This window comes from Macaca fascicularis, chromosome X (assembly GCF_037993035.2).
Source record: "Macaca fascicularis isolate 582-1 chromosome X, T2T-MFA8v1.1".
In the NCBI taxonomy this organism is placed as follows: domain Eukaryota; kingdom Metazoa; phylum Chordata; class Mammalia; order Primates; family Cercopithecidae; genus Macaca; species Macaca fascicularis.
Window position 1 is genome coordinate 126,983,066 of NC_088395.1, and position 12,859 is coordinate 126,995,924.

Consider the following 12,859-nt stretch of genomic DNA (forward strand, 5'->3'; position numbering starts at 1 on the left):
AGAACAAAGCTGGAGACATCGTACTACTTAACTTCAAACTATACTAAAAGACTAGAGTAACCCAAAGAGCATGGTACTGATACAAGAACGGATATATAGACCAATGGAACAGAATAGAGAACTTAGAAATAAAGCTGCACATTTACAGGCATCTGATATTTGACAAAGTCAACAAAAGTAAGCAATGGGAAAGGACTCTTTATTCAATATATTGTGTGGGGATAACTGGCTAGCCATTTGCAGAAGAATGAAACTGGACCCAGAAATTTTACCATATACAAAAATTAACTCAAGATGGATTAAAGATTTAAATGTAAGATCTCAAATTATATGAATCCTAGAAAACCTAGAAAATACCATTCTGGACATTGGCCTTGGGAAATAATTCATGACTAAGTCCTCAAAAGTAATTGCAACAAAAACAAAAATTGACAAGTGGGACCTAAATAAACTAAAGAAACTGTAGTTAAACTAAAGAAACAGGCTGGGCATGGTTGCTCATGCCTGTAATCCCAGCACTTTGGGAGGCAGAGGTGGGTGGATCACCTGATGTCAAGAGTTTAAGACCAGCCTGCTTAACATGGTGAAAACCCGTCTCTACTAAAAATACAAAGATTGGCTGGGTGTCGTGGCGGACGCCTATAATCCCAGCTATTCGGGAGTCTGAGGCAGGAGGATCTCTTGAACCCAGGAGGCGGAGGTGGCGGTGAGCCGAGATTGTGACACTGTACTCCAGCCTGGGTAACAGAGCAAGACTTCATCTCAAAAAAAAAAAAAAAAAAAAAAAAAGACATACAAGTGGCAAAAAAACATATGAACAAATGTGCCACATCACTAACCATCAGAGAAATGCAAATCAAAACCACAATGAGGTATCATCTCACACCAGTCAGAATGGCTATTATTAAAAAAAGCCAAAAAGCAACAAATATTAACAAGGCTGCGGAGAAAAGGGAACACTTACATACTGTTGGTGTGAATGTAAATCAGTTCGGCCACTGTGGAAAGCAGTTTGGTGATTTTTCAAATAACTTAGAACTACTGTTTGACCCAGTGGGTCAAATAGTAGTGGGTATATATCCAAAAGAAAATTAATCATTCTATTATACCAAAAAGACACATGCACTTGTATGTTCATCACAGCACAATACACAATAGCAAAAGGTGGAACCAACCTAGATGCCCATCAATGGTGGATTGTATAAAGAAAATATGGTACATATACACAATGATACAAAATGAACAAAATCATGCCCTTTGCAGCAACATGAATGCAGCTGGAGGCCAAGATCCTAAGCAAATTAAAGCAGGACCAGAAAACCAAATACCACATGTTCTCACTTGTAAGTGGGAGTTAAACATTTAGTAGACATAGTCATAAAGATGGGAACGATAGACATTGGGGACTAGTAAGAGCAAGGAGGGACAGAGGTGGGCAAGGATTAAAAAACTACCTATTGGGTGCCATGCTCACTACCTGGGTGATGGGATCAATTGTACCCCAAACCTAAGCATCATGCAATATACCAGTGTAACAAACCTGCAAATGTACCCCTGAATGTAAAATAAAAGTTGAAAGTATAAAAAAATCAAAAATCTTATCTATCTATCTATCTATCTATCTATCTATCTATCTATCTATCTATCTACGGAAACTTTAAATTTCACTTATGGAAAAGCCCATGTTCTATCACGAAAGTATATGGTCAAATTCCTCAGACCCTGGGTTTTTTTTTTGGTGCGTATACTTTATATTTTCATTATGATACAAAGGTAGACAGACCAGTATAAAGAAATCCCATGTTCCCATCACCCAGATTCAACAACTATTAACTAATGATCAATCTTGTTACATCTATATCCCCACTACTTTCCCAACTCTACCCTACCCTATCCCACACTTGCCATCCACACACTGTTATTGGTTGATACGTCTCTTATATTTACTTTAATTTATAGGTTACCCTCCTATCTCTTTACTTTTGGCAATTTATTTGTTGAAGAAACTGGATGGTTTGTTTAGTCGAGTTTTTCACATCCTGGATTTTGCTGAAAGCTTTCCCATAGTGTTTAACATTTTTCTCTGTCCTCTTTATTTCCTGTAAATTAGTGGTTGACTGTTGATGCTTATTCAGGTTCAGGTTCTTTTTTAATAGCCTCAGTTATTGAACACTCAGATCAACTCATAACCGATAATTGAAAAAAGACCCTTTAATGCATTTAATCAATTCTACTATTATAATTAGTACCCAACAACTCATTAATATACAGAAACATGGAAAAACTATCATCCACCCCTTCTTCATACTAGGAATTTGCCACTCTTGAACAACAGTGTTTACGTCACTGAATCTGAGTAGTTACTTTTCACACCATCTTGAGTGAGGGGATGACTTAAGCTCAAATGCAATATATAAATATTTCCTTGCAATAAAGTCACAAGTTAAAACAAAACATCTTGCATAATTTACTACTAAACACCATAAAAACTGCCTTAATTTAAGCTCTTTTTCACCATATCAAGCAGGCTAACAGGGCATCCTAAGGCACGTTAGAGACTCTCTCATCACAGGTGACGCACATGTTAAAATCTTCAAATAACAGCACCACGTATGCTTCACCAGTCTTCTGAAGCACTCTGTGGCTGCACTCTGGAAACTGAAATCTATTTTGAAGTCCTGGATGATTTCCCTCATCAACTTCTGCATCAGAAGCCTTATTGCTTTCCAGCCTGTAAGACAAGGCTTTCTAAACCCTTGGCAGCCTTAGTGGCCAGTTAATTTTGTGGGGCTTTCAAGTGGTGGATTTGTGAACAATACAGTGTCACTCATTTTCTTTAACCCAATAATAAAGTCTTTTAGAAATATTTAATAGACTAAGATTTAATATAATCAAAGTGTACAGTGTGATAACTTAATACACATATACATCGTGAAATGTTTCATAATCAAGTTAATTAACACCTCTCTGACCACCCATGGTGTATATTAGAGCCCCAGAACTGGTTCATCTTATAATTGAAAGTTTGTACTCTTTGACCAACTTCTCCCCATTCTTCCCGCACAGGTTGCCCCTGGCAACTGCTGCTGTACTCTCTGCTTCTGCAGTTTTAACTTTTTAAGATTCCACATATAAGAGATCATTCAGCATTTGTCTTTCTATATCGGGCTTATTTCACTTAGCATAATATCCTCCAGGTTCATTCATGTTGTCACAAGTGGCATAATTTCCTTCTTTTATATGGCTGAATAATATTTCTCTCTCTCTCTCTGTGTGTGTGTGTGTTTGTGCGTGTGTGACGTTTTCTTCATCCATTAATCCATTGTTGGACCCTTAGGTTGATTTCATATCTTGGCTAGTGTGAATAGTGCTGCGATAAACATGGGAACACAGATATCTCTTTGACATAGTGATGTCATTTCATTTGGATATATACCTAGAAGTGGTATTGCTAGATTGTATGGTAGTTCATTTTACATTTTTTGAGTGATGTGATGGTTAATATTGAGTGTCAACTTGACTGGATCGAAGGATGCAAAGTATTGTTCCTGGGTGTGTCTGTGAGGGTGTTGCCAAAGAAGATTAACATTTGAGTCAGTGGACTGGGAAAGGCACACCCACCCTCTGTCCAGGTGAGCACAACCTAATCAGCTACCAGCATGGCCAGAATAAAAGCAGACAGAAGAACGTGGAAAGACTAGATTGGCTTAGTCTCTCGGCCTATATCTTTTTCTCCGACTGGATGCTTCCTGCCTTCGAACATTGAACTGTAAGTTCTACTCTTGGATCTTCGACCACAGACTGAAGGCTGTTGCACTGTCAGCTTCCCTACTTTTAAGGTTTTGGGACTCAGACTGGCTTCCTTGCTCCTCAGCTTGCAGACAGCCTATTGTGAGACCTCACCTTGTGATCATGTGAGTCAACAATCCTTAGTAAGTTCCCCTTTATATATACATATATCCTATTAGTTCTGTCCTAATACAAGAGACCACTATACTGTTTTCCATAGGGGCTTAACACATTTACATTTGCACCAACAATGCATAAGGGCTCCTTTTACTCTATACCCTCTCCAACACATGTTACTCCTGTCTTTTTGATAATAGCCATCCGAACAGGTATGAAATGATACCTCATGGTGATTTTTATTTGCATTTTCCTGATGGTTAGTGATGTTGAGCATCTTTTTATACACCTCCTGGCCATTTGAATATCTTCTTGGAAAAATGTTTATTCAGATCATTTGCCCATTTTATAATCAGGTTATTATTATTAATTTTTGCTATTGAGTTGTGTGATTTCCTTATATATTTTAGATATTAACTTCTTATCAGATATATGGTTTGTAATATTTTCCCATGCTGAAAGTTGCATTTTCATTTTGTTGATTGTTTCTTTTGCTGTGTAGTCCCATTTGTTTATTTTTGCTTTTATTGCCTGTGTTTTTGGTGTCGTGTCAAAAAAAAAAAAATTACTGCCAAGACAAATATTGAGGTTTTCCCCTATGCTTTCTTCAAGGAGTTTTGTGATTTCAGACCTTGTTTCAGATCTATTTAAGTCTTTAATCCATTTTGAGTTAGCTTTTGCACATGGTGTAAGAAAAGGGTCTGATTTCATTCTAGCATTAAAAAGAATAAAATACTTAGGAATAAATTTAGCCAAGGAGGTGAAAGATCTGTACACTGAAAACTATAAGACATTGATGAAAGAAATTGTATTATAAAAATGAATGGAAAATATATTTAAAAAATGGAAAATTATATTACAAAAATAAATGGAAAATATATTCATAAATTGGAAGAATTAATATTGTCAAAATGTCTATACTACCCAAAATGATCTACAGGTTCAATGCCATCAATCCCTATCACATTTCCAATGGCATATTTCACAGAGATAGAAAACACAATTCTAAAGTTCATATGGAACCACAAAAGACCCTGAATTGCCAAAGCAATCTTGAGAAAAAAGAACAAAGCTGGAGGCATCACACTCCCTGATTTCAAACTATATTACAAAGTTATAGTAATCAAAATAGTATGGTATCTGCATAAAAACAGACACATAGACCAATGGAAAGAAATAGAGACCTCATAAATAAGAAAACCATGCATATATGGTTAGCTAGTTTTTGACAAGGACACCAAAAATACACAATGAGCATAAGAAAGTCTCTTCGATACATGGTATTGGGAAAACTGGATATCCACATACTGAAGAATAAAATTGGACACTTATCTTCTACCATATTCAAAAATTGACTCAAAATGGATTAAAGGCTTAAATGTAAGTTCTCAAACCAAAGGCTCAAGGTGCTTCTGTATCTCTCTCTGCTGCTGCTTAGCAACCTAACTTAGTAACCAAACTAAGAAAACAAAGCTGCTCTTTCAACCAATACCTAACCTTTCCACTCTTAGAATCCATGTATTTGTTTTGCTTTGTTTTGAGACAGAGTCTCACTCTGTTGCTTAGGCTGAAGTGCAGTGGCACAATCTTGGCTCACTGCAACCTCTGCCTCCTGGGTTCAAGTGATTCTCCTGCCTCAGCCTCCTGAGTAACTGGGATTACAGGCACACACCACCACGCCCGGCTAATTTTTTTGTATTTTTAGTAGAGACGGGGTTTCGCCATGTTTGCCAGGCTGGTGTTGAACTCCTGACCTCAAGTGATCCACCCGGCTTGGCCTCCCAAAGTGCTGGGATTACAGGCATGAGCCACCACACCTGGACAAAATCAATGTATTTTTAAAGAAAAAAAAATATAGTGTATATGTGTGTCTGCATGCACATGACTATGTACACATAGACACACATATATAATTTAAATAACTTTCTAAAAATCCAATAAGAAATTAAAAAATATAATCACAATGATATTATCACTTCTATCAAGATCAATGATAATTGACTAATATAATGTAATATGTAGCCGATATTCAAATTTTTCTGTTTTCCTCAAAAATTGTTCATTTGAATTAAGATCCAACTAGGCCACACACATTTTTGTGACTGTGTTTCTTAAGTCTTTTATATTCTATAACAATTTTTCCTTCTCCTTTTCTTCCCATGCTGTTGAATAAATTGGGTCAATTGTCCCTTAAAATGTCCCACTTATTGCATGTAGTTGATTACCAGGTACCATTTAATTTGCTCCTCTTTTTTATTTCTTATAAAGTAGTATTTAGATCTAGACTACAGGATTAATTTGTTTCATTTTCATTTCTTTTGGCAAAAATACTTTGTAAGTGGTGCTGTGTGCATTCTGTTGCATCAATCAGTAGACACATCATGTCTGGTTGTCTCACTTTTAGTGAAAAAATTGATTTAGTGATAAGATGTAATTGGTCCGTTCCTTATTAAATTTTGTTCCCAATGGGTTTAGCATTCATTGACGACCTTTGCCCAAGTCTATTATTTCCTTAGGAGCTGCAAAATGGTGATTTTGTAATCTCATCATTCCTTTTGCATTGATCAGTAGAATTTTCCATAATGAAGAACTTTCCTCATCAACTATTTAATGAAATAGTATTTAACTAGGAAACACAGAATTAATGTTTAACTCTTTACCTTTGTTTATTAGCTTTTAGTGTAATGAAGTATTTCTCTAGAAACTTCTAATGATGATCAATGAGTATTTTTTCCTTGAGTATCATAATAAACTTGCAGAATTTTATATATTTGATATGTTTTGGTCAATCACAGTCATTATTTATTTTATGTTTTGTGACTTTTTTTTTTTAAGAGCAGTTTTAGATTCACAGCAGCATTGAGCAGAAGGTTCAGAGAGTTCCCAAATACCCCATGTCCCCACATATGCATAGCCTTCCCAATTATCAACATCTGCCACCAGGGTGGTACATGAATACAAATGATGAGCTTACATCAACACATCATTATCACCTATAGTTTACATTAGGGTTCACTCTTGGTGTAGTACATTCTATGGGTTTGGACAAATGTATAATGGCATTTATACACCATTATAGTATCATACAGAGTAGTTCCACTGTCCTAAAAATCCTCTGTGGTCTGCCTATTTATCCCCCCATTAACCCCCATTTTTACTGTCTTCATAGTTTTGCCTTTTCCAGAATGTCATATAGTTGAGATTATACTGTATGTACTCTTTTCACATTGGCCTCTTTTGCTTAGTAATATATATTTATGTTTCCTTTATGTCTTTTTGTGGCTTTCATAGTTGTTTCTTTTTGGCACTGAATAATGTTCCACTGTCTGGACGTACTGCAGATTTCTAATGTAATCACCCACTGAAGGACATCTTGGTTGCTTTCAAGTTTTGGCAATTGTGAATAAAGCTGCTATAAATATATGTATGCAGGTTTTGGTGTGGACATGAGTTATCAACTTTTTTGGGTAAATACCAAGGATCTTGTTTGCTGGATTATTATGATAGAAGTATATTTAGTGCAGCTTTTAAATTTTTTTTGAGATAGGGTCTTGCCCTGCCTCCCAGGCTAGAGTGCAGTGGCATGATCATAGCTCACTGCAGCCTTGATTTCCTGGGCTCAAGTGATCCTCCCACCTCAGCCTCCTGAGTAGCTGGAATCACAGGCGCATGCCACCATGCCCCACTAATTCAAAAAATTTTGTTTTGGTAGAGACGGGGGGGTCTCACCTTGTTGCCCAGGATGATCTCGAATTCCTGGGCTTAAGCAATTCTCCCACCTCAACCTCCCAAAAGAGTATGTTCAGTTTTGCAAGAAACTATCAAATTGTCTTCCAAAGTGGCTGTACTATTATGCCACCAGCAATGAATAAGAGTTAGTCATTATTTTTTTAAAATGCTCATGTTGATACTCTTTGGCCAGAAGCCCCTTCAAGTTGGCTCTTGAGTCCTTTTAAAACATCTTCAATAGTCTTTGATTGCTTTGTGGTATGATAATATCCCCAAGCTCATCTCGAACATTTCCTGCCCCAGACTTGGAATCAGCCATTTCTTCAGGGATCCATGAATCCTTTTAGTGGGAAATGCTATGAGCATAAAATATAGACTTTGTTTTTTAGAGTAGTTTTGGGTGTAAGTATAAACGGAGCAAAAAATACAAAGATTTTCCATATATCACTCTTCCCTACCCCTCCCAAAGTTCCCCCTATTATTAACATCCATTAATTAATTGTGGTAATTAATCCAATGTACCACATTGCATTAATGTGGTACATTTATTATAATTGAAGAACCAATATAGATACATTATTACTAACTAAAGTCCATAGTTTATGTTAAGGTTCACTGTTTGTGTTGTATAGTTCTGTGTTTTGACGAACACATTATGTCATTTGTCCACCATTACAGTATCATAGAGAATAGTTTCACTGCCCTACAAACACTCTGTGCATCACCTATTTATCTCTATGTCCGTCTCTCTGAACTGTTAGCAAGTAGTGATCTTTTCACTGTTTTGTCCATATATATATATATATATATTTTTTTTTTTGAGGCAGATTCTTGCTCTGTCGTCAAGGCTGGAGTGCAGTGATATGATCTCAGCTCACTGCAACCTCCACCTCCCAGGTTCAAGTGATTCTCCTGTCGCAACCTCCCAAGTAGCTGGGACTACAGACGCTTGCCACCAGACCTGGCTAATTTTTGTATTTTTAGTAAAGATGGGGTTTTGCCATGTTGGCGAGGCTGGTCTCAAACTCCTGGCCTCAGGTGATCCACCTGCCTCGGCCTCCCAAAGCCCTGGGATTACAGGTGTGAGCCACCGTGCCTGGGCCTCCATAAATATTTTTTAAAGTTCCATCAGATGAAAGAGGTTGCTGAAAGGTCAAAAGTAAGGATGAATTATTACCCAGAGGAGAAAACCGAAAGAAGCAAATCTCTATGGGCGCAAGAGCAGATGAAATCTAGAAGGGATCAGCCTCTGTTTGAAGCAGCTAAAGGCACCATGAAAGTTGACAAGGATTAAGATGGAGAGGACAATTAAGTCTAGAGGGAAACACTGCCCCAAGCAGAATTTCTACTACTACCTCTGGATTTCAAGTGGGATACAGAACCCAGATTCTCTCAGAACCTGCCTCCCATATCTTTGTGTACCCTGGCTCAGGGGATTTAGCTCTTCTCTCTTCTACCCTCAGCGTCATCAACTTTCCTCCTACTCTTGGAGCCCTCCGTTTTCAGACAATCCAGTTGTAGTACTTATCTCTAGGATAGCTTTGAAGCGTAAATGCAATAATATGCATAATATGCTTTCCACACAGCAAACACTCGTTAATAATCAGCTTTATTGTTGCTGTGTTAAAGTCCCAGGACTTTCAGATCTTGAGGTCCTTCACCCTTTTATCTATCCTCAGATTTAATTAGTGTAATGGCATTTTGGATTTTTTTTTTTTTTTTTTTTGAGACAGAGTCTCTCTCTGTCGCCCAGGCTGGAGTGCAGTGGTGCGATCTCTGCCCCCTGCAAGCTCTGCCTCCCTGGTTCACATCATTCTCCTGCCTCAGCCTCCCAAGTAGCTGGGAAAACAGGCGCCCATCACCACGCTTGGCTAATTTTTTGTATTTTTAGTACAGATGGGGTTTCACCACGTTAGCCATGATGGTCTCAATCTCCTGACCTCGTGATCCACCTGCCTTGGCCTCCCAAAGTGCTGGGATTACAGGTGTGAGCCACGGAGCCAGGCCCAATTAGTGTAATGTTTTGTTGGATTTTAATTAGAATCAATCTTTTTGATGAAGCTTCACTCAATTCCCCTGCTTATATTTGTCTCTGTACATTAGCCCATATTTGAGGACTCCTTTTGCTTAAGGCCCAGGCCAAATGGCCACTGCCTTCCTACTACTTCCCGGCTTTGCAAAGGACTGATAGAATGCCAAATGTCTTTGTCCATTACTGCAGTGTAGGTGAACTTTCTTTTCTACAGAAAGTAGGTCAATGAAACAACCAGGCTGGCAACATATATACCAATCTCACAATTGGCTCAGTTGTATTTGAAAGGCTGTACTTTTGTGTATGTGTGGGCAAAGTTGTAAGTATTCTTCTACTCACTGGTATTTATTTACTTTAAATATGTATGCCATCCCTTCAGGATTATCCAGCCGGTTGGAGATGAGGGTGTGTGGATACTTGTCCCTTTACTATTACCACTCAGGCTATAAACAGTGGGATAAAAATGGGGCAAATCTGGAGGTTGCTGTTTTATTTTTCTGGCCATGAGAAAGTGTATTTATTTTGAGAAGACTCAGACCAATGGTGCAATTTTATGTTCTTGGGGAAACAATGCCTGAACTTCCATTTCTGAGAATTTACCCAGTAAAGAAGACACAGAACTACTGGAAACAATTAAATCTAGTCGGGATGGGCTGTGCTGCTGCTATTGCTACAGGCCAGAGGTGGTTTGGACAGAAATAGGCCAAGAGGAAACATACCGCTCTTCGGAGCTCCAGGTTTGGACCTAGAACCAGACATTTAACAGGTGCGAACACAGAAGAAAAGGATAGCAGTTCTGCTTGTTCCTCTACATAGGTGCCTTAGATTTTCAGAAGCAAGATCCAGGTCATGCCAAGTCCCTGCAGACAGTGATGAGATGCTCCCACAGAAGTGCTGTGTGCAGACAATGCTTCTGGGGCTGTTGCTGGAGAGGTGGATATTTGTGTCTATAAGATCTGTCTTTGCCAACTACTTAGTAGACTGATGCCATCAGTCAGAAAGTAGCTTCCTCTCTCAGCTCTTATGATAACTAGGATTAGGAATGACAGCTGCTGTGAACTCTTCCAGGATGATGTGGTTTGAATCTGTATCCCCACAAAATCTCATGTTGAATAGTATTCCCCAGTGTTGGTGGTGTGGCCTGTGGGAGGTCATTGGATCATGGGAGCCGAGTTCTCACGAATAGATTAGCACCACCCCTTTGGTGCTGTTCTTGTGATAACGAATGAGTGAGTTGTCATGAGATTTGGTTGTTTAAAAGTGTGTAGCACCTCCCCACCCCTTCTTCCTGCTCTGGCCATGTAATATGTGCCTGCTTCTCCTTCACCTTCCACCATGATTGCAAGTTTCCGGTGGCCTCCCCAGAAGCAGAAGCTATTATGCTTCCTGTACAGCCTGCAGAACTGTGAGCTAATTAAATCTCTTTTCTTTATAAATTACAAAGCCTCAGATATTTCTTTATAGCAGTGCAAGAATAGACTAATGCATAGGAGGTGTCTCTAGGACAAGTGGTTCATGGACTGATGTCTAGGTCTGGCCAGTGAAAGTGAGGCAGGCTGAGTATGAGAGCTATTTTGGAAGGAAAAACTATGACTAGAAGCATATTGAGGTTGAGGTCAGGCTGGAATGGGGAGATACCCTATTAGTGGGATGGAAGGCCAAATATAACACTGGGATACTAATCTGAAAGCCTAGTTTGGACTCTACTTCTGGCCTTAGAGTGGTGCGTTTCTAGTCTTAGGTTTTTATAACTTTTCAGACTAGAAGTTGTGTGTTTTTCCAAAATAGAGAGGGGTTGAAGCTGAAGGTAAAGGGTCCAGGCTACTAGGATTTAGAAATCTGCAGAGGAAAAAGCTAGGTAGGATTGAACCTAATCAGTTTGGGTGTACTTCTAAGAATTGTTTAAGTGGCCCAACTGGCATCTTAAAATCTAGGTTCCCTTCTGCCTTCCCCCTTTTCTGGACAGCTAGTTATTTGCAATTAGCAATGAGTTAATTGTTTGGAAATATTTGCTTGACTGGGCTGATATTTACTTTTATTTAAAAAAATTTTTTATTCCCATAGGTTATTGAGGAACAGGTGGTGTTTGGTTATATTAGTAAGTTCTTTAGTGGTGATTTGTGAGATTTTGGTGCACCCAACACCCTGGGCCAATACTTAAACTTGCTTCCAGGAAAGCACCTTGGAGAGTCAGAAGTCTTTAATGGGTAGTTGGCTGCAAAATGGAAATGCAAATGGAGAAGGGATCCTTTTCTATTAATCTCCACTTAGGCAGTGATTAGACTTGTGGATAGAGCTAAGAATTTAATTGCTCAATGTCATCAGGAAGTCAATTACCTTAATCTCTCTTCAATAGTTAGCTATTAATTAACTAGAAATAAAGAGGACAATAATTGGAGATGAATTTGTTCAGCTATCTTGTGCCCTGTAGAGTCAATATTCTTGGCTGTTAATGACATCTTGGACAAAAGAAAGTAGTCACAAAGAGACATTCTAAAAAGAGGCAACTGGCTGGAGGTGATGCTTGGTTAAGAGCAATATGATGGACTAGATAGGCGTAGGGTATCTATCCTTCATTCTCTCCCAACTTTTTCCAGCAATCTTTTTCCCAGGGCCCCACATAACAGTCCCAATCCTAAGACTACCCTGCTTGTAGGCATCAACCCAAGGTTTCATGTGTAATGATCGAGAGTAGAAGCTTCATCTCAAATCTCAGCTAAAACCTTAGAATGGCCACTTACCACCTGTGTGATCTTGCATAAATTAGATAATCTAAGTCTCAATTTCGTCAGGTATAAAATGGCAATAATAACAATAATTAACACTCTAATGTTTTACATGTATTTATTCCTGTAAGGCTGCTACCAAGGAACACTTACTGAACCATTGGGCCCTCTCGGGGTTGTGACCTGGAGTAGCCCATCTGTCTCTGACAAGCCCATCCCTTCCCTTTCCAATATGGCATCATTTGTTTTGTTTTTTTTGAGTGTGGACTCTGGAGTTAGATCTGGGTTGGAATCCAAGCTCACCTACTTCGTGGCTGTATAACTTTCAGCAAATCATTTAACCCATCTATGTCTCAATTACCTAGACTATCTGTAAAATAAAGTTAATAATATGAAGTTACCTTTTGAGATTATCGAGAGAATCCAATGAGTTGATACATGTAAAAAATTCAGAATAATATCTGGC